Source organism: Acomys minous (assembly GCF_964271855.1).
Source record: "Acomys minous genome assembly, chromosome: 1".
In the NCBI taxonomy this organism is placed as follows: domain Eukaryota; kingdom Metazoa; phylum Chordata; class Mammalia; order Rodentia; family Muridae; genus Acomys; species Acomys minous.
In genome coordinates, this window is record NC_140483.1 from 91,274,747 (window position 1) to 91,300,956 (window position 26,210).

At 36.3% G+C, this 26,210-nt stretch overlaps 1 protein-coding gene across 6 annotated transcripts in view; it reads right to left on the reverse strand.

The window, feature by feature from the left end:
* The window catches only part of LINGO2 (leucine rich repeat and Ig domain containing 2), a 1,231,101-nt gene that overhangs the window by 1,194,906 nt on the left and 9,985 nt on the right, over positions 1 to 26,210 (reverse strand). Inside the window, exon 1 of one of the 6 annotated variants that reach the window (XM_084795142.1) lies at positions 22,103 to 22,278. The exons of the other annotated variants lie outside the window; for them this stretch is intronic. The gene's annotated coding sequence lies outside the window, so the exon portion shown is untranslated. Of the gene's footprint in view, positions 1 to 22,102; positions 22,279 to 26,210 lie in introns of those variants that run through there. 6 annotated transcript variants of the gene reach the window in all.

Consider the following 26,210-nt stretch of genomic DNA (forward strand, 5'->3'; position numbering starts at 1 on the left):
TCCATTGAATAATGGCTAAAGGAAAACAAGCAGAGTAGATCCTCTGAAGCAAGTGTTCAGTAAAATCCTGACTACAGTACCTGGAACTAAAAAATAGCAGCAAGGGATGAAATGGAAGAAAGCCAAACATAAACAACAAAGGGGCATAAAACTATTTCACAGACAGAACAGTTATGTACAGTCTATAAAACCTTCAAGCCATTTATCTACTTTTGCTTAGCTTGGATGTAGTGATTCTGACTAAAGTTTCCTTTTTAAAAACAGGGTCTTTAGAGCCACACAACTTCTGGAATCTTACCTTCCAGACAGTCTTAGCATAAGCTCCCCCCTTGAGTGGCTTGGGCCTCATGTTAGACCAGTATTTGGCTGGTCAATCACACAAGTTCTGAGCTACCATTGTTCTATCATGTCTTGCATGCAGGACAGGTTGTGGTTCTAGATTTTGTGGCTGTGTTTGTGTCCTGTTTCCACCACTACAAGCCTAGCCTGGTTACAGAAGATGGCCAGATAAGGGTGCTTACTCTCCATTATTAGGGTCCACCTCATAGATTCCATAAAGTTTCCATTGCAGTAGATTTCCACATAGCCTTCTAAGGTCCACCTATTCCAGCCCGCTCTCCCAGTACTGTCTCCCTCCATCCCTTCCTTTCCTATCTGTTTCCTCTTGTTCCCATCCCCACCTCCGAGTCTATCCACAACATCTGTTCTTTTTCCCATTCTAAGTGAAATTCATGTGTCCCTCCTACACCTCCCCTAAAAAGGGAGCAGTGGTGCATCTAGAGGATAGGGGAGGTAGAAGGGACAGGGAGGAGGAGAGGTATGAAGCTGTGTTTGGGATGTATTATATGAGAGATGAATAAAGAAGAATAAAAAGAAAAATTAGGGTCAACATCTATGAAAAGAACATTTTGCAATCAAAGAAACAAAGTACTTTCTGCATGTATGCATACATATATGTTAGATGAGAATTAAGCAGCACCAAGGTATCAAGTTTGGGAATTAGAAAGGTATCAACTCTACTATTAGTTAGTGAGCCAGTGGCATTCAATAATGTAGCAAACTTCTAAAAGCCTCGCCTCTGAAATGGGACCAAGATATTGACCTCATGGGGCCACTGTGAAAATCAGCAATGACTGCTTTGTAGTCCAGAATGGACACTGATTCTGAGGTACATTTGGCAATGATGGAATTTTTTCTGCCAGCACACTTAACAAGCCTATGCCACTTACATGTTTTCAGGCAAGCAAGAGTATTATATTCTTAATTTTGAATAAAAACATTTACACCTATCACTCTCCCAACGATTTATTACTTAGAAAGAATCACATGAAATCCATGGGTACCTTCAGACACACCAGCCTACCTAGTTGCCATTAATATGTAGAAATGATTATTTTGCAAAGTATGCAGGGATGGCAGGCTGTACACAAGGAGATGCATAGTTCAGGCTCAGACATGGGCTTTTGTAGGAGCTTCTAGGAAAAGAAAATGTAAATATGAAAGAGAGGCCAGGATAGAAGTAAAAGGTATGCAAATGTAAACACAGATGGCCCAGAGATGAGGATCGTAAGCGCACCAGTTCTCTGCGTCTCCATACAGACAGACATACCAGACAAGATTTCTACCTATGGAAAACCGGCAAATTAATCAAAAGTATGACAGTAAAAAAATCTTTACTTTATGCATTACGCCTGCTAACCAAGCAAAAATAATGACGAAATGAAATCTTTTTCTGTATTCTTTTATCCTCTTTTCCTTTTCCCCCCTGTCCTTGAGTTATTTCTTTATACCTTCTATTGGTAATTTCCATGTCAGGTAGTGAGAGATGTGAATAAAGTGGTCATTGGCCAATGAGGAGATCAGTGTGTAAATTTTTATATTCTTAAATCTATAACACATTTCTAATTTAAATCATTTCTCCAAAGAAGAAAAGTAAGCAAGAGACAACATATGTGCTGAAAACAACAGGTTATCCAAAGAATAAAAATATACAGCCAATGCCACTCATATGAATACTAATAGACAGTGACACCTACTTAGGGTGTGTAGATGCAAAAGTATGTGAGAGGAATGGGAGCAAACCCCCCATAAAGACAAAGGAAAATGCAAAGCAACGCATGCACACAACCATATTACCAGGAGGAAGAATGTGAATTGAATAGGAATGTAAATTTTCAAATGATAAAGTAAGACCACAATGTCAAGAAAATAGTTTTCTATTTCTAAAGAACTTCTCAAAAAGTCATCAACAGATAAATTTTCATAGCTTAGGGGCAATCGATTTTGTTGGAAGATCCAAGGAACTGATTTTGCCAAAAAAAAAAAAAAAGAGGAGGAGGAAGAACAAGAATAAGAAGAAGAAAGAAGGAAAGAAAGAAAGAAAGAAAAGAAAAGAAAATCAGCAAAATACTAGGTGAAAAACTATATAGAGTTATGCCTTTACATATCTTTTTTCCTGGTCAATTTTTCTATGAAAAACCCTAGGCTACATATTGAAATACCACAGACTTTCACCGGCTAAACTGAGAGCCTTACAGCATAACAGTGATGCAGTTCCATCATCCTACTGCTCCATAAATAAGGGTGAGAGCTAGGTTGAGAGTAGACCAATTCTCATGGCATAGGATTTTGAGTATAAATCAGTGTCTGAGTCTGGCAAGTCAATTAGTAGAAGAATGACAAAAAAATGTCCTCTAGTTAGTAAGCTGATATTCTGAACACATAGAAGAAGCAGCCAACAAACATTTAATTTGTATTCCAAGAATCCAAATTTTATTTGGATAGTAGGTATTTTCTCCTCTTAGTTAATGCTTCTTCTTTTTTATTAAGCCCCTGATGAAAGCAGAGAATATTAGCGATCAGACTCAAAGCAGCAGTCCAAACTCTTAAGTTGCTCCTACACTTCCCATTGAAACAGCGCCTGCCTGCCTCTCCCTTCTTTTCTTTCTCTTTCTCTTCCCACAGTTCCACTCTCCCCTCCCTCCTTAGCTCCTTTCTTCCCTCCATCCTTTCATCCCTCCTTTTCTCCCTTCATCTCTCCCTCCCTCCCTCCTCCTCCCCCTCCTCCTCTACCCCCTCCCCCTGCACACAAACCATCTGCGAATATAACACTTAAGAGACACTTCATATAATACCTAAATGATATTTAACATCCGGAGAGCTTTTCATCTTTAGAGCTTCTTAAAAATAAAGTTAATTTAATAAGAAGATTGCAGCAAAGAAACATGCTCTTATCTAAAGCACCACCACATGAATAACAGGGATGGAGAAAGTAATTGGACAAGATATGTCTTCCTACATAAATACAGCAGCTTAAGTGTGCTCCACACTCAGGAAACCCCTGATTAAAATGCCAAATGTGCTTAGAATGAATACAGGAGACTGTGTCGTTTTCATGTTGTAGGAGTTGCTCAAACGGGGAGCAAGAGGCCCACTGAGCTTGCAGTCGGATAGGTTCATAATAAGGGAAGGAGGAAACACTTTCTGTCCTCAAAACTGAAAAGTACCTTCTACATCAGCTCTAACAGTGCCATCCAACATATTCGCAATGTCGCATCCAAGGTTTTGATAATCTTTCCTGGGGCTGTCAACAGGATGTATTTCAAAGCACATGAAATGCACAATCTACTAGGAGGGAGAATAGAAAAAGATGACTTCATACTTCTGAATATTATAAGCCAGGATGATGATTAAAGTATGAAGCAGTCTCAGAACACATGTGTCTATAACTTAGCAATTAACTGAATAATTAATTGCTGGAATAATGCACAACCTTAATTCTAATGCATTCATTTGTTTTACCTTTATATAGCAGAAATTCCAATTATTATTTCCTTCATTATTGATTCTGTTTGTTTTTGCAATGGGCTCTCTGAAGGTTGAAAACAGTTACATTATAATGTAAGCCAAAAAATGTTGCTAGTTATACATAATAACTATATTAAAAATGTATAGCATATGCACAAATGCTAATAGCAATAATGTCACCTTTGGCTGTACATGCTGTCAATCATCTATTGCTCTGTCACAAGCCCTGCCAGGATAGAGTACTTCAAAATGACAACATTAGTGCACTTTTCCCCCAGGAGCATAAGCAGACTGCTGGGCCAGGCGAGAAGCACCCCCGATTTCGCCCAGCTCAGTGGGATTCACGTGAGCTTACTCCCAGATCTGGTGGATGAGAAGGGACTAAGCTTCTGGAATATGACTCCACGGGGGCATTTTCTCTAGGATGGATCAGGAATCCTTTAATAGGGCAGCCAGAACTCAAAAGAACAGAACATACCAGGTCTTTTGAGGCTTATGTCAGAAATGGTCCATTTCAGAATAACCTTCTACATAACAAAGCAAGCCTCAAGGGGTGAGGAAAAATATACTTCTTGATGGGAAGGCTAACAAAGAAGCATTTTAAGGAACATGAATACTTTGAAACGTGGATAAGGAAGGCACTTTCTGCATTTCATTTGCCACATATACTTTCTATACACAGGGACTATTTGTACACTTTACATCTTTAGTACATTACCTAAAACACGCTCCAAGCCACACAATCAGATCAAGAGAAGAGGCATGTAGTGTCAAAATGGTTACAATACTAATAAGCCTACAAAAAATTAGAAATAGAAACCAATTTATGTATTTGATAGGAGGAATTTATGTAATCCTTACTGCGTTTGAGCAATATAGCTTTTTAAGGTACATGTCTTTGCTTTAGGCAATGTGAATCTGTGAAACTACACCCTCTGAGAACTGTTCATACACATAATGTGCAGCTTCATTCTCCCGAAGTAAAAGGTTTGCATTTCTTCCAAACACCGGGGTCAAAATAGATTTTTTTAAAGGTTCAAACATAGAATGTGTCTCAAGAACCTAACCTGGTTTTGCTAAAAGTAATGCACAAAGGGCCACTGGTGATGCAAAAACCTCAGTATCAAACATCCAAGCTCTGGGGCCCTTTGGAAAGACTGTTTGTTCAAGTTCACCAGCTCAAACACATTTCCCTCAGGTCAATCAAAATCTTTCCACTGAAAATGCCCGAAGTTTGTCATTTTTCTTTGAGTTGGGCAATGTTACTGTATTTCTCAATTTCTTTTTTTTTTTTTCCATTCGTAAACTGAGGAACTTGAGGGAGAGGCCTTTCAGATAAATTTGTTGACTACATTTACATTACAGCTTACTAAACTCTGTAGGAAGCAATAAATAAACTGCAGTTTAACCATAGAACTAAAACTGACTTTGAGTTACAAAACTTTTTATATACTCTTAAAGTACAATCCATTAAATAACAAATGCTTTCCTTTCTCTCCTTCCATATGTTGCTTTCCATTCATCAAGTGCTCAACAAGGCATCCATGTGGTATGATAAAAGTCGTCTGCCTCACCATATATTTAGTGCCAATAATATTCTAAAAATTAATTGCATTTTTATTATTTGAGAATTTCATGCATACATATAATGTATTTTAATCAAATCCACCCCTAATTTCATTCCTGCCGAGTCTTTCTTTACCACCCTCTCTAACATTTCCTTAAATCCATTGTTTTTTAAACACATTGAATCCACTTGAAACCAGCTGTATGTTCTTTTTCCTAGGGTGTCGACTGATAATGTGAGCTTGGCTAGCCTGCTCCAAAATAAAAAAGGAAAAAACACATCTACTGACACCAGAACCAGACCAAGAGCTATCAGCCAAAAGAACTATAAGCCGATCTCCGTGACGAACATAGCACAAAATGCCTTATCATTTGCAAATCTAACTCAAGAGTACATCAAAATTATTATCAACCATGATCCACCCAGTTTTATCCAGAGAAGCAAAGGGAGTTCCCATATGTATATCAATGAACACAAATAGCCTCAAGGACAGAATGCTCATCATCACCTCATTAGATATAGAAAAGACAATAACAACTAATGCTGACGTGGATGTTGAAAAGGGGAAGCGTTTGTTCAACTGTGGGTTGGAGTACAACTGGTACAGCTATGACGGAAATCAATGTGGAGGTTTCTTTTTTTAACCTTTTTTTAAAATTTTTCATTAATATATTAAGATTACAACTCAATTGTTATCCCATCACTTGTATCTTCCCATTCCTCCCTCCAGTTTCACCCTATTCCCCTCCCGTAGGTCTATGACCAAGGCGAACCTCCTCCCCCACTATATGGTCATAGGCTATCAAATCTCATCTTGGTAGCCTGTTTATTCTTTCTTTGAGTGTCACCAGGCTTCCCCACCAAGGGGAGGTGGTCAAATATGGAGCACCAGAGTTCATGTCAAAGTCAGTCCCCGCTCGCCATATAACTGTGGAGAATACCCTGTCCATTGGGTAGATCAGTGTAGAGGTTCAATGTTTACTATTGTATCGTCCTTGGTTAGTGTAATAGTTTGAGCAGAACCTCGTGGGCCCCAATCCACATATCACCATGTTCTTCTTGTAGGTTTCTAGGACTCTCTGGGTCCTTCTGTTTTCCCATCTCCTATATTTCTCTTACCTAGAGTCTCAGTAGGATGTTCTCACATCTATCCCAATCTCCTGGTAAATAAAGACTTTTGCTAGAAACTGATTTATCATATAACCCAGCTATTCTATCCCAAGGCATACTTGCAAAGTTCTCTTTGACTTACTGCAGAGATACTTTCTGGTCCACTTTTACTGCTGTTCTTATCACAATCACCAGGAACTGGAAGCACCCAAGGTGATCAACAGTGTTTAAATGCACTAACATTTAGTAAGTTCATTATTCCTAACAAGCATGACCATTTACAAACAATCTAAAAACTCAATGAAAATAGTCTAGCAAATGTTGAGACATTCTGAGAACTGCTGCTCCTCTGGATAATTGGTTTCCAAATATTCTTAACATAACTGAGAGGGGAAATTACACTGCCTTAAAGATCGCCCTATGGTTGATATGGTTGCCACTTCATTCTTAGAATAAATATCTCAGCATGAAGCAATACACTGGGTTATATCCTAAAGCATACTTCATAACAGCATGGATTTTAGAAAAAGTGTTGGCATTTTGGTGTCACCACTCTCTGGGAAGAGCCAGAAATCTCCCTCATCATTTAGGACTCTTGGCAAAGCTACTGGGCATCTCTGCTTTGAGGAATAAAGTACACAAGGCAGGTACCATAATGCTTGGAATACAAGGAAATAAAATCAAACTGTATTCTTATGTGTAGAACAAAAGTAGCATTTTACCATTTCACAGGGGTTTCTCATAGAATTTTCATTTGTTTTTTTGTATGGAAATGTTGTGATTATAGACAGAGAAACCATTATATATTCCCAAGGGCTTCCATGAGGTTAAGCTTCTTGTACAACCATGAAACTAACAAAAGCACAGAACTGAAATTGGAGGAAGGTTTGTAAGTCTAGGTTGGAGACTTTATCCACTGTGTCACAGGTTCAGATAAACTGCTCTTCCACAGTCGATCCATCTGCATGGACCATCATTCATCCAACCAAGATTCCAAATGCAAGTTTAAAAAAGAATATTTACTCTTGGCCCACTCTGCTGGAGAACATAAGAGAAAGCAAGGTAATTATAAATAACATTTATGTGAAGTGTTATTCCAGAAATATTATTACAAAGATGACCTATTCCTGAAGATTATCCACAGTTAGGGCACACGTCTGGGATTATTTGAATTATGCCTAATCTTTCACCATCATGTCTTATAAAATAAACACAGGAACACAATTTGACACTATACATATTTTAATTAATATTCTGCATTTCTAATTAAGTTGTAATTACATCAGTTGCCCCCTTCCTTTTCGTCTCTCCAACCCTTCCTATGTCCACTCCTTCCAACCCTATTTCACTCACACTCTCAAAATGATGACCTTTTTTCATGACTCTTTTGATTATTGTGTACACACACACACATACACAGAGATGACAACTTGTGTCACACACAATAGAAAGGATAATTCTCTTTCTCATTCTCAGCAGTCACTAGATACCTATAGTTCTTGTCTAGATAGGATTGTCTACCATCTCTATTGGCATGTCTGTTGATACTGACCTCAGAGACCATGAAAGTATAACGGAACCAGGTGCCTTGAGAGGAAATAGAGGTGATATGAAGGAGGAAATAGAAGAGTAGAGAGGAAAGCCCCTAATGGGTTGGGGGGCAATACAGAAAGAAAATGAATGAAGGGGAACCTGCAACACCAAAACTGTTTAGTAAAGACATAAGGTATAATATAATTATGTATTTACATATAATTTTATAAACTATACATAGTCTATCTCTATGTAATTATATGATCTGGAAATTGAAAAGTACACAATTTAATTTTTGGAGAAATAGCTTACCTTGATCCTCATACTTCAGTAGTGAATTAGTACTAAAAAAATTCTTTTTTGGTTTTTATTTTGTTTGGTTTTGTTTTCTCAAAACAGGCTTTCTCTGTGTAGTCTTGGCTGTTCCGGACTCACTTTGTAGTCCAGGGTGGCCTGAAACACACAGATATCCTCCTGCCTCTGCCTCCTTCAGTGCTGGAACAACCAGCTAACTGGTGTTTGCCATGGTACCTGGTTAGATCACTTTGACCTAATAGGGCTGCCTTGCCTGGCCTCAGCGGATAAGGATGAGTGTATGAACTCAGTCCTGATGTGATTTGATATGGTGGGGTAAGTTGGTGGGGCAGGGGTCTCTTTTTCTGCGGACAAGGGGAGGGGAAATAAGGGGAAGAGGGAAGGAGGGAGGAACCAAGAGTAGAGGAGGGAGGTGCTGATATAGAGATGTTAAGTGAATATATAAATTTAAAATAGATTTTAAAAATAATTTAAGAAGGAAGGAAAGAAAGAAATACCACAATAAAGTGAATAATAATATAAAAATCATTTTTCTATGTTAAAGAGCAGTCAAAACTGAGTCATAGTCTAGAGATTGTTAGCACACACAACAGATTAAAAAGCCATAAGACAGATGGCTTATCTAAGTGAAATAAAGTGTACAAAGTATACAACTATAATAATTAAGCATATTTTATTTGCTGAAAAGCTCATTAAAACAAAATTTTAGTAAACTTGCCTGTATTATTTCTACTGGATTACTTGCCAATTAAATGAATTAAATGAATATCCAAGACATATTATTCTATTGCCAAGAAAAAGCTTACTTGTTTTAAAATATTAGTGTAGCATTATTTATGTATTTATTTTCAAAAGATTCCTGGAAATTATTCTGTTGGCTCATATAATTAAAGTGACTGGGCAGTACTACTTAATAAATTGACAGAGGAAAATGTCAACACAGTAATTATGCATTTTTGTGCTAATCTCAGATAATTCAAACACAAAAACAAAAGTATTATCAGTGGAGGAAAAACAAACAGGGTACAATAACATGAAAAGTTGTAGGTGTTTTAGTTAATGTTCAAATTTTCCATTCTAATTATGAAAACATAATAAGTTAACATCATTAACACTCAAACTATATGCCAGCAGGTCAGCATCTTTAATTTTAATAATCTTCAATATTTGAATATACATAGAATTTAACTTATTTATAGAACTCCTAATAAAGGTTTACTGGTCCTTTATTGAGATTAAAGTCAAACTAATGTTGGTATTAAAGAGAAATTCTACAAGGACTCTCAAACATAGGATAGCTAATATCATGTTCTTACCTATTTAGATGAATTTGACAAGCAAAATAATTCTGCAAGGTTGTAGATATTAATGTATATCATGTATTATTTCTTGAAGTGAGAGAAATTCCTTACATGTGCTACCACTGCAAACATTCAAATTCCATTAGCTCAGTGTTGGAGTCAACAAGAAAGCAGTCCAAACATAATATAATTTAAGCAAGACTTACAATAATCAAGTCAAAATGAAATACACAAATTAACATATTTCCTAGGGAGCATTCAGAATGTTAGATGTATCTGATTGCCTCATTCACTGTTGCTTTGGCATATGTAAGGAAACATTGAAACTAAGTTGTATCATTTGAGGATTTCTAACACTATGTACAAGGCTCACTAAACTATCACATTTTATTTACAAGTAAGAAATGGGAACATGGGATATATTGTATATTATTTTAGTTATGATGCATGTGTAACTTTGGGATTTTATTGTTTGTTTTATTTATTATTTTCTTTTGTTTGGGGATGGACACTAGACATTATGCCCAGAGTAACTTTATGTCAATCAAACACTCTGGCATTATCCTGTATCTTCAACCATCTGTTTTGATTTGGGGACAGATTCTTGCTAAGTTGGCCAGTCTGGCTTTAGAATCAGCCTTTAACTTAGTTTGGACTGGAACCTGTAATCCTCCTGTTTGGGATTACAAACTCAGCCACAAGGACTAGTTTATATAGTTTTATTATGGCAGGGGATTGGTGAAATTGTGATTTATAGTACAATTTTGTTGTTTTGGTGAGAAAGACTTTAAAGAAGCATTCCTGTTCACCCGGAGCTTGATTTTAGTGAACCGAGTCTTATTATCACCATTACTTTTAAAGTTATCTTCCATCTGAAAAGATGCACCAACTGCCTGATCTTAGCGAACAAAAATCATTTTCCATATGTTTCACTTCTGGCTTCTCTGCTGTTAACAGCAGAGTGGTGGAGGCTGCGGTTAGATATTATTTCAGTGCCTGTTCTATTAATGACCACTTTAACACTAAGTATCTGAACCTGTGATAAAATCCCAGGATACAGATATGGGTAACATCATATAGAAATAAATAACACCAATCTATGTGTTGTGAACATTTTCTCTAGTGATCACTGGTCCCTGTGATTTCTATGGAGGCTTACAAGTTGACTTCTGAGTTCACCTTTGAAGTCAGGATCACACTGTCTCAAGGTAATCTCAGCATTCCACTAAAGTAGTAACAATATTAACATAAAATATTCTAGGCTTTAGGTGTGGTATTGACCAGCTGACATAATTAATATATCTAAACAAAATAAACTTCCCTGTAGGTTTTTAACCTCCTCCCAGTCACAGGACCAATATTGTGAACTGTATTATTAGGAAAAGATTATTAGCAATCTTGTCAAATTTATGTATAACAGAGTTTCTGCTGTAAGGTATTGATTTAATGAGTTAAATTAGATAGTAATTTTTATTAGTTAATTCATACTTTGTTTTAGTGTTAATTCTGTAGTTCTTACAGAGTATAACAACCTGCTTTTGAATAAGAAAAGATACTAGAAAATATCTTGTAAATAACCTTTTTTAGTCTACTTGTATAATATATTCTGAGAAATTAATTAGATTTTTTTTCTAGTACAGGGATTAAAGATGAAGTGTCACCTGTATAAATAAGAACTCTCCAACTGAGCTCCTTTGCCCTGGCCCATATTTAATATTTTGTTTTGTATACTAGGTGGCATTACTTTACCCCTGTCTCAGCCTCATAAGTAGGTGATATTACAGATACAGCTAAAAAGAGGTGATTTTTTAAATGTAAACCTGCATTTATATTCTTTACTGCTCTTTTCCATTTTAATCTTAGCTACTAAAATGGACACTTCAGCTATGGAAGTCATATTGGCTCAAGATATACTGGAAAAAATTAGAGCAAAACTCTGATCTCTTTATACACACAGAAAGGAGTATTTTCATCATAAAATCATTAAGATTTTGTCAGTTTCCTAGAAAAACAACATCCTGGTAATAAAACAGTTCATACATGTTCTCTCTTCTCTGAATTTTATCATTATTACATATTGTTAGTTTGTCCCAGTTCAATTAAACACACATAAAAATGTTTGTATTTTATGCTAGTTTGATTTATGTAACTCATAAAACTTCCTCCAATACAAACATCCTTTTCCATGCTTGTACATTCTCTTCATCTTAACAAAGGATGTTCACACTAGGGAGCAAATATGGGCTCAAACACAATCATGTTGCCAAACTGTAAGATACCTTGTTACAGCATCTGAGATGACTTAGAAGATAGTACCTCTTCATATTCTGTCAGAGATGGTCACTTTTCCTGATCCCTACAAGGTCTCCCATAGATGTTTTATAGTCATTTCCACCAAACTAAAATATTCTTTCCTAGAAGAAAGAGGAAAACTCACTACGACTCAGGAAATATTTGATACCCATATGGCTCAGGAAGTAAACAATACTCCCGTATCTCAAAAGCTCCTGAAACACAAAGATCCTCTTGAAGGGTTGCTCTCTGAAGGTTTTTAATTACAGTGATGATTCCTGGAAAAGAGTTACCAGTCATCCAGGCTGTCTGCTTGTCTTGTAGAGAGATCCAGGGATGCAGCCTTTGTGGGTCTTTACCCATGCTGGCACGAACTCTTTTTGGTGACACACTTGCCTTCTATGAGTAACCCAATAAACGCCCAATCCAACAAACAACACTTTGGTGCAATTACTTCATTGTTCTATTGTTGGTGCCCTATCTGGAGTGAACAGTTGTGTTTTTTTTTCACATCTCTCCAAGAAAAGTTATTTAAAAATTTAGGAAATTGACAAGCAAAATAATTCTACATAATTTTAAACATTAATGTGAAATGTATTAATTTATACAACTCATTATTTCTTGGAGAGAGAGTCCGGACAGTACCGCCATTACAAACATTTATCTTCATCTCCCACTAGCTCAGTCTTAGAGTCAGGAAGGGAGTAGTTCAAACATGATACAATTTAAGCAAGACATATAATAATCAAATAAAAAAAAGAAATACATTGGCCTCAGTTTAATGGGTTTAATTAGAAGTTCATATCAGCACTGGCTAAGTTATTCCTGACTCTACTTCTTGGCCTCATTTTTCCCATCCTAGTACATTAATAATGTGTACCCAATGCATTTAGTATGACTATCTTTATTTAGGTTCATTTGCTTCCTGACCTAGGATACTTTGAGTAACACTGAATTCAGCTTTTGCTTTGTGCTTTCTGGATCCTAAGAAATTGTTTTATATCCTTGCAACCTACTTAGCGTTCAGCCTTGTCCTGCTTCCTTAGCGTTCACCCTTGCCCACCTCTTCTCAGTTCCTCATGCTCAGTGTCAACAGAAATGTGTCATATTTCTTCCAGTCTTCACGACCATCTTAGATGGTTCTGAAGCTTGATACCCTCCACATTACTTCTCTGTCTCATTATTTCTTTTCAAGTCTTAGCTCTAATAGGATGAACTTATACTCTCCCTCGGCTGCGGTCAATGTTGTGTGTCTGTGATTTTGTAATACCGCTTCTGTGTCTCTACTTAGCATGATCCACATCGATTTGTATTGTTGTATTGACTCTTCTGTCAACATTGAGCTGCTCAAGGAAAGGGACTCTTTTAGACTGTACTGCACTCCTCTGCAACTATCCTTGAGGGTTGATTCAAGAATCTCTACTCCATGGATTTTCAGATGCTCAAGGCCCATGGATAAATTGGCCTGATATCTGCCTATAAACTAACAACATCTTCATGTAAATTTTCATTAAAGTTTCAATTATTTCCTGTATCTAGAACAATGAAAATAGTTGTCCTACATGGCTAAGAAAATACTGACAAAAACTTCTCTACACATTCAGTTCAGATACAATTTTCCCAAATATTCTGATTCACACTGTATTCATCCTCACTTATACCTTGTGTGTTCTATTGTGCTTAGAAATATCTGAGGCATGTAAGGATAAAGAGTATGTTACCATGTGAAAAGATATGTAAGATTTGTGTGAAGTAAAAAATTAACTAACCATGGATTATTTCTTCCTTTATTGCTGAAAATATTAGATTCTGAAATTTTGATGCTAGAAGAATAATTATTCATAATGTCTTCATGTAGTGTTGCATTTATAAGGTTCTTCAATTGATGCTCAAAATGCTTTAAATGTTGTCTTGAAATTATAGATTCTAATTATAAAAGTAAAATGCATCATAAAAATTAGAAAGTATAAAAAGATTAATAAATTTGATAAAATATTCAAAATGGAACTGCATAGATGATTTGAAGAGAAAAGGCAACCCTATTTGTAGAGATTGAAATGTGCCTATTTTAATATGCATGATGTTTTTTATTACATATATATATATATATATATATACATAAATCACATGGTATGTTTCTAATGTAAAAATAAAAGTTGTCTTGAGAGATCTTTTCACAAAGGAAAAGAAGGGGAAATGAGTGCTGGAATAAATAGTATCACTTTGACATTAAAAAAGTAAAACCAAATGTGGAAAATACATTAAATTTTTAAATGGCTAGATGCAGTGGAATGCAAACCTATAAACATTTTTTCTTTATTATCATTTAGTCCACTTTATTGCCTTTCTCTTTTTAACCCTTGGAATGTCAAGGGCCTTGAATCATTGAAATATATTGATAACCCATCTTTTCTTTTTTATGCCCAACACTACTTTTGTAATGGAATTTAAAGATAATCTTCACTGCCTCAGACTTGGAAAGCTGCCTAATTTGAATAGGAGTAGCAGTAAATGAGAAGGGAAACGGCTTCCCTACATTTTCTGCCTCACTCTTCCAATTTTTTTTCCTGACACATATTTTGTTAGTTCTGGCTTCTACTGAGCTGGAAAGATAGAAGCCAAAGGAAAAGTTGCAAAGATAACATTCAATAAAGACTTAGCTGCCTCCAATGTTGGCCCCTTCAGAGAGAACTTCTGTGAAAACTCTATGATCCGCACTCCTATGGTGATAAGAGTTTGCAGAATACCTGCCTCTGCGGTGCACACTGCCTTGCCCTGTGCTTCCCTAACTGGTTGTTAAATGTCCCACTCCAAGGCCAACAGTGCTGTGCTTCACTGCACACGGCCTCCGTCTAATGTTCTCTCTCTCCCTGGTGCTCCCTACTGTGTACAGCACGCACATCCCACCAGAACAGATGTCATCCTTAGCGTCACAGACTTAGAGGACATTCTTCCAGCTCACTTTCTCAGCTCTGCTATCTCGCACAGTTTCAAGACAAGCCCTTTTTTTTCTTTTTGATTTTTTCTCGATATGATCAAATAACAGGCCTCGTTTTACTCAAAGCTCCAAGGAAAGACACAAATTCTTCCACCACGCTTACCTCCACCGCAGTAAGTTAGCTCTGATTAACAGGTGGCAATGGGTCCTTACATAGTTTCACAACAAAATGAGAGTGTTTCATGTATTCCTTATTGTCCATCTTCAAATCTTTTCTGAGAAGTTCCATAGAATTTTTACCCAGATTCCCTCAAGGTTAATATCCCATAGAACAATCACTCAGTGTCCTTTCCAGGACACTGTCACTGAAGCAAACCATTCATCAGATTTCTCCGTGTGACAGGCACTAATGTTCAGATTATAGGATTTTAATTTGGCACAATTTCATAGCCACTCATAGGTTCCTGCACCCTGACTTTAGTCCAGCTGTAAAACACTTAAAGTCTATATCGTATGTGTAGTACTTTGAAGGAGAAATGCCCCCTATAGGCTTATGCTATTTGAACCCCTGATCTTCAGTTGGCGGTACTTAAATATGTTCAGTCTTTTTGAAGAAATTACAGCACAGCAAGTCGATGTTGAGGGCTCATATAGCCCACTTCCTGTTCTGACTGTCCTTCCGGTGCACAGGTAAAACTGTGATCGCATTGGTCACTATTCTTGCTGCCATGATTTTAGTGACTGTTGTTATCCATTTCCTGCTAGGATGTTTTATTCCTTCTGGAACCCGAAGTTAAAATAAACCCTTTCTCTGCTTTTACTCATGGTATTTTATCACAGAAGCAGAAAAATGACTAATACAACAAGGAAGATGTGTGCTGCCTTTTTATGAGCTATCATCTATCTTCCAAACCCTATCAAATTCTACACTGTTTTCCATCTTGGTAATTTTGTCATTTAGAAAGATATTAAACAAATTAACCTGAACACCACAAATGCTTTTTGGATTGGATAATTTTGTTCAGTAAAATTCCTTCAAGATTTATTTAGGTTTTTAGAGATGTTGATAGGTAGTTCCTATCTTCTCTTCGTTGGTACAATGTAGTCTAAGGATAAGATACCACAGTCTGTTCAAGTAACCACACATTTAATACTGTATGATTGTTTGGAGTCATTATGAAAAAATATGCTATGACTATGCACATGTATATTTTTGTCTGCATGTAAACTTAAAGGTTATTTCCCAATGGTAAATACTGCCCAAGAATGTAGCATCAGGCCTATGTATTACAGACATGTTTAGTTTTATGAGAAACTGCCAAACCAAGGGTCTGTAGGTACATCACTAGGAGACCACTTATTTGCCATGCATGATTCCTTGTATTTGATGTCTCCTTGCACAGAGATTTAAAAGAGAAGAAGACAAGAAAAGAAAAGAAGCTGACAAACATTTCTCTTTTTTATTTTATTTTATTAATTTATTTATATTACATCTCAATAGTTATCCCCTCCATTGTATCCTCCCATTCCTCCTTGCCTCCCATTTTCCCCTTACTCCCCTCCTCTATGACTGTGACTGAGGGGGATTTCCTCCCCTGTATATGTTCATAGGGTATCAAGTCTCTTCTTGGTAGCCTGCTATCTATAAGGTGGCTGTAGAAAATTTAAATTCAGAGCAGCCGTACATGAATTATCTGTGTTTCCTTGCCAACAGTTTATGTTTTTTTAAGCATTCTCCTAAGTGTGTATTATTATCTCATCTTAGATTTTAATTCGTATCTCCCTTATGGCTAATGAGCTTAAACATAGTTTTATATGTCTTCTACTGTCAATATATCCTCTAGTAAAGTAACTGTTTATGTCCTCAATTTTCTTTCTAAATAGATTATTTGAGTTTTATTACATAGTATAAGGCTTCTTGTTATTCATTAGGATTAGCTATTTGTTAGCTGCATGGTATGTGCTTATTTTTATTTTTGAGACAGGATCTCACTATGTATCCCAGTATGTGGTATCTGGAAGTGTTAGCTTCCTAATATATAAAACAAAGATAATAGGGTTTTCTGCCTTGTGTATCATCACATGAGCCCAAAGGGTTAGGTGGTAGACTCAAGTGACAGAATTCCTTTAGGACACCATGTGTTTGCAGGGTTCAAATCTGCTATAACATCATCTGTGCATATGCATAGTGTATAAGCATTACATTCACACTGCATAGACATTACAAATTAAAACATGGGATGGTAGTAAACATGAAGTTTAAATAGGTAATATATATTGGAAGATAGAAGTTTATAATTTTGCATAATTGCCAGCCATATGACAAACCTGCCTAGAACAAAGATAGAAAATATTTCTTTATAAGCTAATCAGAAACTTCTACTGCTCAGATTCAGTTATAAGTTAAATCATAACCAATTTCAAGAGATTGATTCAAATGTCTCTTCATGGAATGCTGTACTTTCACACAGATTTTTTTTATCGTCCTTGTCAAGGAGCTTGACTTATAAGACAGACAAAACAATGCAACCACTTCTAATATGAAAGTAATATTTGAATACTTATAATGGTACTTAAACACACTAGAAGGTTTTGAAAACTCAAACTGCTTAATGTTCCAACACAAAATTAAACATCCGCTTGGTTTTAAGTTTTAATTTCTATAGGGAGCACAAGCCGGAGTCATCAGTCTATCATTAGCAATATGCTTTCGTAGATTACCACTGTGCTTTTCCTTCATGGACAGATTGCTCCATATTACTTTTCATGTCCTTAGTCGGAACACTGAGTCACTAACAGTTGAGGTCACATAAATCCATTGAACAACTATAAAGACTGTTTTACCACGAGCTCTATAAACACCAAAAGAACAAAAACATTTTTTAAGTTTCATTAGTTAATTGAACTTTGAAACCTGGTAAAAATACCCCCATGTAACTTTAAATAAGCACCGAGTGAATTTAGACTAGTTATGTATGGATCATATTGACTTTAGCAAAATAACAACTGACTAGAACTTCAAATACATCTTCAGACATTTTCTTGGAGGAACCGGGACTGCAATTGTATGAAAACATATTTTTAATTCATTTTATGAGCGCACTGAAAACACAGAATGGTGCACATTGCATCCTAATATCCTGCTGGAGTAGAATCTGCAACAACAGCTTCAGTGTTTAGATGAGAGACCTTTCACCCCAAAGGAGGAGACCTTGGGTTCAGTTGAAACCCAGAGCCAAGAACTAAAAGATGTCATGGAATCATCTGTTTAATGAAAGCTATAAAGAACATGTGAAAGATTCTCAAATTCAGTGTTATAAGGCAGTGGCACTTGAAGTGTCAAAAATATTACGGGTAAGAGAGCTCTGCTTGTGTTATAAATCTCATCACTGTCACATCCTCACCTCAAAAATAAAAGCTTTCAGATACCTTCAAAATGACGGAGGCTCACAACCACTAATGTCTAAGATATGTAAGAAATGCTCTTTTCCAAAACCATTGCAGTAGGGAGTTCTTAGGAATATTTTCATGCCATCCAGAATTTCTAAGTCAGTTGTAAGTTGAATTAAAATAGATGAGAGTAGGTCTTGAAATATCAATGCCAAGAGAGGTGCTGGATAAATATTCCCTAGAAGAAGCCAGATTCTGCAAGCATTTCTCAAAACCAAAGAAGATTATAATTTTGAAAAAAAGCCATTCTGGGAGAGGATTCAACTTCCATTCAAGAAAAATGTTCAGAGGAATGGAGTAATAGCAAGAGAAGTGATAGATTTCCAGATTTCCACGGTCAAGAGGACAAATGATTTGTGAGTAGCCAGAGAAATATATGTTTCTTAGACCCTAGGAAATGTAGCTAAAAGTCCTAATAGAGCCATCTGAGATGTACTTGTACATTTCTGCTGGAAAGGGTCATTTTATCCAATAACAAATAATTATTTAACTTTACTGCTTGAAATCACAAAGATTAATTTCTTATTCATGCAATTGGGATGCTGGGTTAGTGTAGGTCATAGGTGGGTCTTCTCATTGGAAGTTCAAGAGGCTCATGTTAAGGAATGGCCATCACTGTGAAAGTCAGTAACTACACTATCAAAAGGAAATGAGAGACTGTTGTACCCTATCACTGACTGCTAGTCTGCTCACAACTTATTGGCTAAAATTAAGCATATAGCCTCACTGAACACAGACTTTCAGGAAGCTCAGTTATACCACAGCCAGATGTAAGGGGGCCGTTCATGTATAGTATAGCACCCTGGGAGAACACAAAGAATCACTTTAGAAAGATAATTTAGCAAACCCAGGGGAAGCTTACTGCAGGTTGCATTTCATTCAAGCCATGAAGACTGCAGCTTTACCTTTTCTGTCAGAGAAGTCCAGTGCAGACAGCATCAGAACCAACTGGGAAGGGCAGCAGAAGCAGACACGACCCATTTCCAAGTACAAGAGACCAGCAAGGAACTCTTTGAAACTAAGCTGGTGGAAACTGTCAGTATGAACTGAATCTAAGATTTGTCAGGTTAATGTTATATAACAGGAAACTATATGCAAACTAAGAAGAACCATAGCAGAATGATGCCAAATCAAACCAAAACTATGAGGATATCTTCAGAAAAATCAGAGAGAAATAACACAAACCACCAGAAGAGTCCTGGAAACTGTGAGATATATTGCTGTAACTGAAATGTGGGGACAGTTTAGAATCTCACTAAACTGCCCAGGAGTTTCTCCAAAACACATAAAATCAAATTTAGGAATAAAAAATGTGTGAGAACCAGGCATAGTAGAATTCTCCTTTAATCCCATCACTCAGGAGGCAGAGGCAGGCGGATCTCTTTGAGTTCGAGGCCAGCCTGATCTACAAAGTGAGTCCAGTACAGCCAAGTCTACACAGAAAAACCTTGTCTTAAAAAAATAAAACAAAAATCTGTGAGAAACTTATGTAAATCAAAAACAAAATTGTCATAATGAGTGAGTTCACACAGAAGCAAAAAGAGCTAAATGGTATATACTCACTTATATCGAGACACTAGTCCAAGGTGTAAGTCCCCATGAAAAACTGTACCTACCAGAATAGTGGGTAAGAGGGGAGGACATCCTATTGAAACTTTAGGTGGGAGAAGCCTGGGAGAAAGAGGAAATGGAAGGATCCAGTGGGTCCTGGAAAACTATAGGCGAGTCTGGGCCCTGGGGTCCTCTGCAAACTGTGGCGACAGCCAAGGAAAAAATAGGCAGTAAAAACCTTGAACCCCTACCCGGACTAGCCGATGGACATTCTCCACTGTTGAGTGGAGAAGGAGATCTAACTTTCACACAAACTCTGGTGCCCCATATTTGAACATGTCCCTTGGACGGAGATGCCTGGTGGCACTCAGAGGAAAGATAATAGGTCACCAAGGAGAGACTTGATACCATATGAGCATATTCAGGGGGAGGAGGTCCCCCTCAGACACAGACTTAGGGGAGGGGAGGGGAGTAGTAGGGGGGAAGTGGGAGGAAGGGAGGAATGGGAGGATACATGGGATGGGCTAACAACTGAGATGTAATATGTATAAATTAATAAAAATGTATTAAAAACAAAACAAAACAAAACAAAAAAAAACAAAAACACCTGTGACAGTGTTTCATCACAGCAAATGAATGGCAGAAGACCTGATTAGGCTCTGGAACATGGCCAAATAAGAACGCTAGGCAGAGATGAAAAACATAATTTACTTCCAATAAACTAGACACAAGCTCAGAATGATAACCCTTCTACCATCAGAATACAGTAGTAGTAGTTCACTGAGAAGAAAAGAAAGCTTCCTTAAATCAGTAACTACATGGGAGATATATATATATATATATATATATATATATATATATATATATATATACACTAGTGATACAGAAAGCATTGAAGAACATATGACATATATGTACTTGAAGATATCAAATATCCGAAACTTAATGTTACAGATTATTGATGTATATTGATTATAATTTGAAAAGGGTTAAATCTGGCAGTTCTTCAACAACTTCCAATCCAGGCATAGACAAATGTATGAAAGTTACCAACTGTATCTTTACGGCTAACTGACTGGTTCATATTGTTACTCCTGTTTTATCACCAAAAAACTAAAATCGCATCAAAGTCCAGAGAATACAGGTTGTGAATGGGCAACAAAAGTCTTCCAGAGTAAACATTTTAAGTTTATCTCTTTGATAGTGACACATTTAATTGTCCTTAATAGTGTTTTATTATTGACTTTTAGTCATGTACTTAATACAGGAACAAGTTCATTTATACAATTATTGCATATACAATTCTACTTTATGCCAATGTCCTGGCCCAATATCCGCTACTCCATCTATAGCACACAGGGCAGAATCGTTTATGTTCTTTGTTTTATACTTAGGCAATAAACAGCTCTGGAGACTACTTCGGGGGTGGAGTTCAGTAACTACCAATCAATTGCAGAGTCAAAATTTAAAGTCAAATTGTTAATTTTTGTTTATTATATGCAGCAACATTCCTTTTGATCAGAAAAAAATAACAATGTGGTCTTAGACATAATTTAAAATTCAGTCTCTTCAAGATCACATGCCAATAGTGAGAGATATTTTTAACATTAGTTTTTGAAAGATGATAAGTGAAATGGAATTTTTACCTTCCTGATTCACATGCTTTGGAAAGACATACAGGCCAATTATAACAATTAATAATAATGACACCAGTAAGCGTACGTTGTAAAACAAGCTTATAAAAAAAGAAACTTTTATTTGTTTGAAGCCTCTAAAATGGTTTGCTACTGTCATTAAGCTAGTTTTCAAAGAATGAATATGAATTTCTATGTGATCTAGGAAAGTCTCTTAGTTGGAGGAATAGCAAAGTACAACCACTTGGGGATATATATAAAAACATTGAGTGAGTTTATTAACAAGTTCTACTGTGTTTTAATTCTGATTTTCAAATGTAACTGTTAAGTATAAATTATTAATTAAATTAACTATCACTTCACTCTTATAAAGGAAGCAGTACAGTTGGAATATCAGTGCTCTTTTTTATTTACAAAGGAGAGCTAAGGGAAAGGTTAGTGTTCTGCCCATCTCCTCCAAAATGCAAATGACCTCCACATTTCTGTCATCACTCCTGACAAAACATCTGGTGATCATCCATATTCTAAAGGTTTAGTTTGAAATCATTAATTTCTATTGAGTCAAACCTTGCACCCTCCTTTGTGCTCTCCACGAATCACTTACCCTTCTTTGTGCAGTGAGTGAACAGTCCTTTGAGCTTTACTCTTCCACTTGCCATAAAATCTACAGTCAGGGTGCCTAAGAATGGACTGCAGAACCAGAGCTACAGACTTTGCAGGACACTCCTCTAATCTTCTTTCTAGTATTTACTTAACCTAAATATGTTATAGGCGACATAAGCAGCAACAAATATCAGGATTTCTATTATTTCACATTTATTTCAATCTTATTCATACCTCATTAAAATATAACATAAATACATCATATTTTTATTATAGGTTTTCCACCAGCCTACATTTCTGTTTCAGATTTATTCAGTCCCTTATAAAGAGAAAGCTGAATGCAGCTTTGCACATATGCAAATGTTTCTTATAACTTGAGCTTATCACTAACATAGAAAAATGTGTTAGAACGCTTCCCAGTGATTGCAATCAAGGAGCTTGAGAGGAAAGAAGAGAAAATGTACACACTAATTTAGTTATGGAGAATAAAATTTAATTTATAAAATAGTAAAATTAACTATTTAACCCATGTATGAAGTAGTCTAATATAGGCCATAGTGTTTGAAGATAATGTTCCAGATTTATCGGACAATTACTAATAAAGAATATTTTAAATGGAATATATTAAGGGCATGAGTAATGGAACAAATGATTAAAGTGACTCATGGGAAAGGTTTGAGAGTAAGCATCCGCATCCAATATGGGAGCAATGACCCAAGTCTCTGTGTGCAGTGCGTGTCACATCACACATGCCACATTATTTTTTCATTGCTATTGCTAACCCAACAACAACAACAACAACAACAACAACAACAACAACAACAGCAACAACAACAAAATGAATTTCAACAATATCAAGGAGAAGTCCAATCATTCAAATTGCACTAACGTGTGATTTTGCTTAGGACATCACCACTACGTAAGCGTACAGCATCTGCTGATACCCCACTGTGGGTGAGGAAATCTTACAGTTCCCCATCCTTAGATGAAGAACTAAGAGTAGCCAATATCTGTATAGAGATGGAGAATCAGTTTTCCCCAGGGGGACAAGCTCTCAGATATGTTATTCAATCCAAAGTCGTCAACCTTAAGCACATGTATATATTCAGTAGGTTACATATAAGTCGCTTGCTGTGTGTTCACCAGCTATCAGGTATCTCTTTGAGAAATTTTCCTGCAACTCTCTCAGTCCTCATGAGTAAACCCATGTGGTTGAGTTTTCTTTCTTTCAGACATTAAAAACAACATTTTACTAAGCATTTAGCTTCTATCAGTTGATTTTATTATTACAAAAGCCTATGGGCATATTTTGTCTTGTTTGCTGTTTTTCTTTTGCTTTGCTTTGCTGTTTATGCTGGAGTTCAACACAAATGAAATACATATTTGATACCTGTTGTATTAATCCACTCTATACAAATTATTATTCTTCAATCATGATTTTCCTCATAACAATGCATCTTAGAGATTTCTCCATATGGGTATGCAATGACTACTCCGTTCATCATCTCCTGAACCAACTGCCACTGCATGAGAACCGCAAAGCTTGCCTACCCATGCTGGGCAGGTGGATCGTCTTTCTTTCTACTTCCCACTCTGTACTTAAGGGGTTTCCTTCCATGTACCTCCTTTTTGTCAGTCTATTTCCCCTCTTTCTTTATCATCTCCTTTCTTAGATCAGAGGAAACAATTTTGGCTTTAATATAATACTTCAAAGTATTATATGAACTCTACATATACTTTAGGGTTTTTTTCTAATCAACTTCAAAGTCTTTCTTTACTAGTCCCACTTTGATAAGAGATTTTCTAAAAATTAGTATCAGAACTGAGGTTGTAATCTCAGTGGCAGAACACTTGACTAAGATGAGTTAAATTCAAGTCATGCATTCAATCCCCTGCACAATTAATTAATATATTTCTCAGATATTTAATTCTATACACATGATGTAGTTATATGTTGGTTTTTATTTTATACTCGTCAATATAGTGAACCTTTTATTTCTTTTTTAGTGTCACACCAACATTGCATTTTTATAATAAGTCAACATCGTAATGGTATTTTATCTCTTTAAATCTTGTTACTATTTACAATTCTACTTTTATCAATAATTTTAGGTATATTTGCTGTACAAATATTTGTCTGTAACTTTACTATACTTCTTCATAATATTAGTATCCTGATAGTGCTGATCTTTGGATGAACTGGAAAGCAATACCTCCATAATTTTCTCATCTGATTGGAATTGGTATTGTTTCTTTCTTAAATGTTGGAGGGCTTTTATTAAGGAGATGGTTTGTGCCAATGTTTTATATAGAGAAAGGTTTTGGTGTCTTATTTAATTTTGAGTTCCTACTTTTTATACCTGTTTTTTTAAAATAGCAAGTATATGCTATATCATTTACATAACTAAACAATTAAAATATTGTAGTAAATTAACATATTCATTCATCCTTCATCACAATCCAAAGGCAGGGTTGATTCAACTACACTCAAATATTCTTCATGCTCAATTTCCCTCCCACCCCCAATATGTCAGAACTACCAATCTTTACAGATATAAGCAAAACCGTGCAATAGTCTTGTTTCTGGTTTCTTTAATTAATATGCCAGTTTAATGGTTTTATAAGTCACCGCCTGGCTTTATTTTATTTATTTAAATTGATGAGTTCGTTTCCACAGTGTGGATTTATCCTATCCATCTTCCGCCAGCTTTGTTCAGGAAGGTGTTATGCACAAATGCAATGTCTTTGGGATGTATGGGGCCATTCATGCTAGTCATATCCATAATGTATAACTGGAGACTTAGGAGAGACAGGGAGGGATAATTTCAAAGGAAGAGGGATAGAATACAGGTGGCATGAAGAGGGAAAGAAGATAATTGAACAGGTAGTATTAAATGGGGGTGAGAAAGGCAGGGTAGAGAAGGGAATGTGGGGAGATATAATTAAAACAAAAGATTTACCTCTGAATGAAATACCATTCAGAAATCTACTACTGTAGAACCCTCCTATACATGTGTGTATATAAATGAGCTTTAAGATGAATTACTCTCTACACTAAGCCTCCCCTCAACACTAGAGAATTTCATACAAAAAGCCAATACTGGTAAGGTTTAACTCTAAACTATTGGATAGTGGGGGCCTTTGGTTCCTTCTGGAAGTTGATGGTAACACAATATTCTTGAATATTCTAAATCCCAAGCAATAGAACTGAGAGGGATCAAGATGATGCTGAGGTGGGAGCTTCATCCCTATTGACTGCTCCTCAAAGCTTTGTAAGGTCTATGCATAATATCAGGGGAGAAAAGTGATAAATAGTGTCACCAGTTAGCTGTAAGCCCTATGAGCAACAATAAAGCTCAGCAAGATATCCCTACTAGTTAATGCCAGCAGGTCTGTTATGGGAATAGACAACCACATTCTGATTGGATGTACAGAGTATCTAGGACCGTTATTCACCTAGATGGACAACGTAATAGACTACCCCCTAAGCCCTTAACTTTATACCTACAGATAAGTGAATCTCTCAACCCTCATCAGAGAAGTTTCTCTTTGGAGTAGATGGTAACTACTATTTAAGACTCATAACATGCAAAGACTAAGAAACTAAAATATTCAACTCTAATTTGGACATCTATATAACATCGCCCTCTCTGGCCCCTGAAAGGCTCTGGGATCATCCTAGAAGAGGGTACAAAAAGAAAGAGGACAGCCAGAGGGAATAGATGCCTACAACAGAACACAACTTTCCAGATATGACAAGGGCCACTGCACACAAAAATTCATAAAGGCTGAGACTTTTGTGCTAAAGACCTGCTAAACCAAGCATTCTAAAATCCCAGACTGGACTGAGGAGTGTATCATGAAGGCTCACCTTACTGAAGCACTCTTGACAATTGATGGTTGCTACATGATAGAGAATCAGTTTTCTGTCAAGCATGTGGGATTTGAGGGACTATTTTGGCTCCATTAAATAGTATCACATCCATGCACATACAGGCAGCATTAAGGGGATTTAGGGAATTAAAACAAATAAACATTATATGCATATTTGATATTTTCAAGAAATAGAAGTCATATGAACAATATGCCAGATATAAAATAGAAAATAT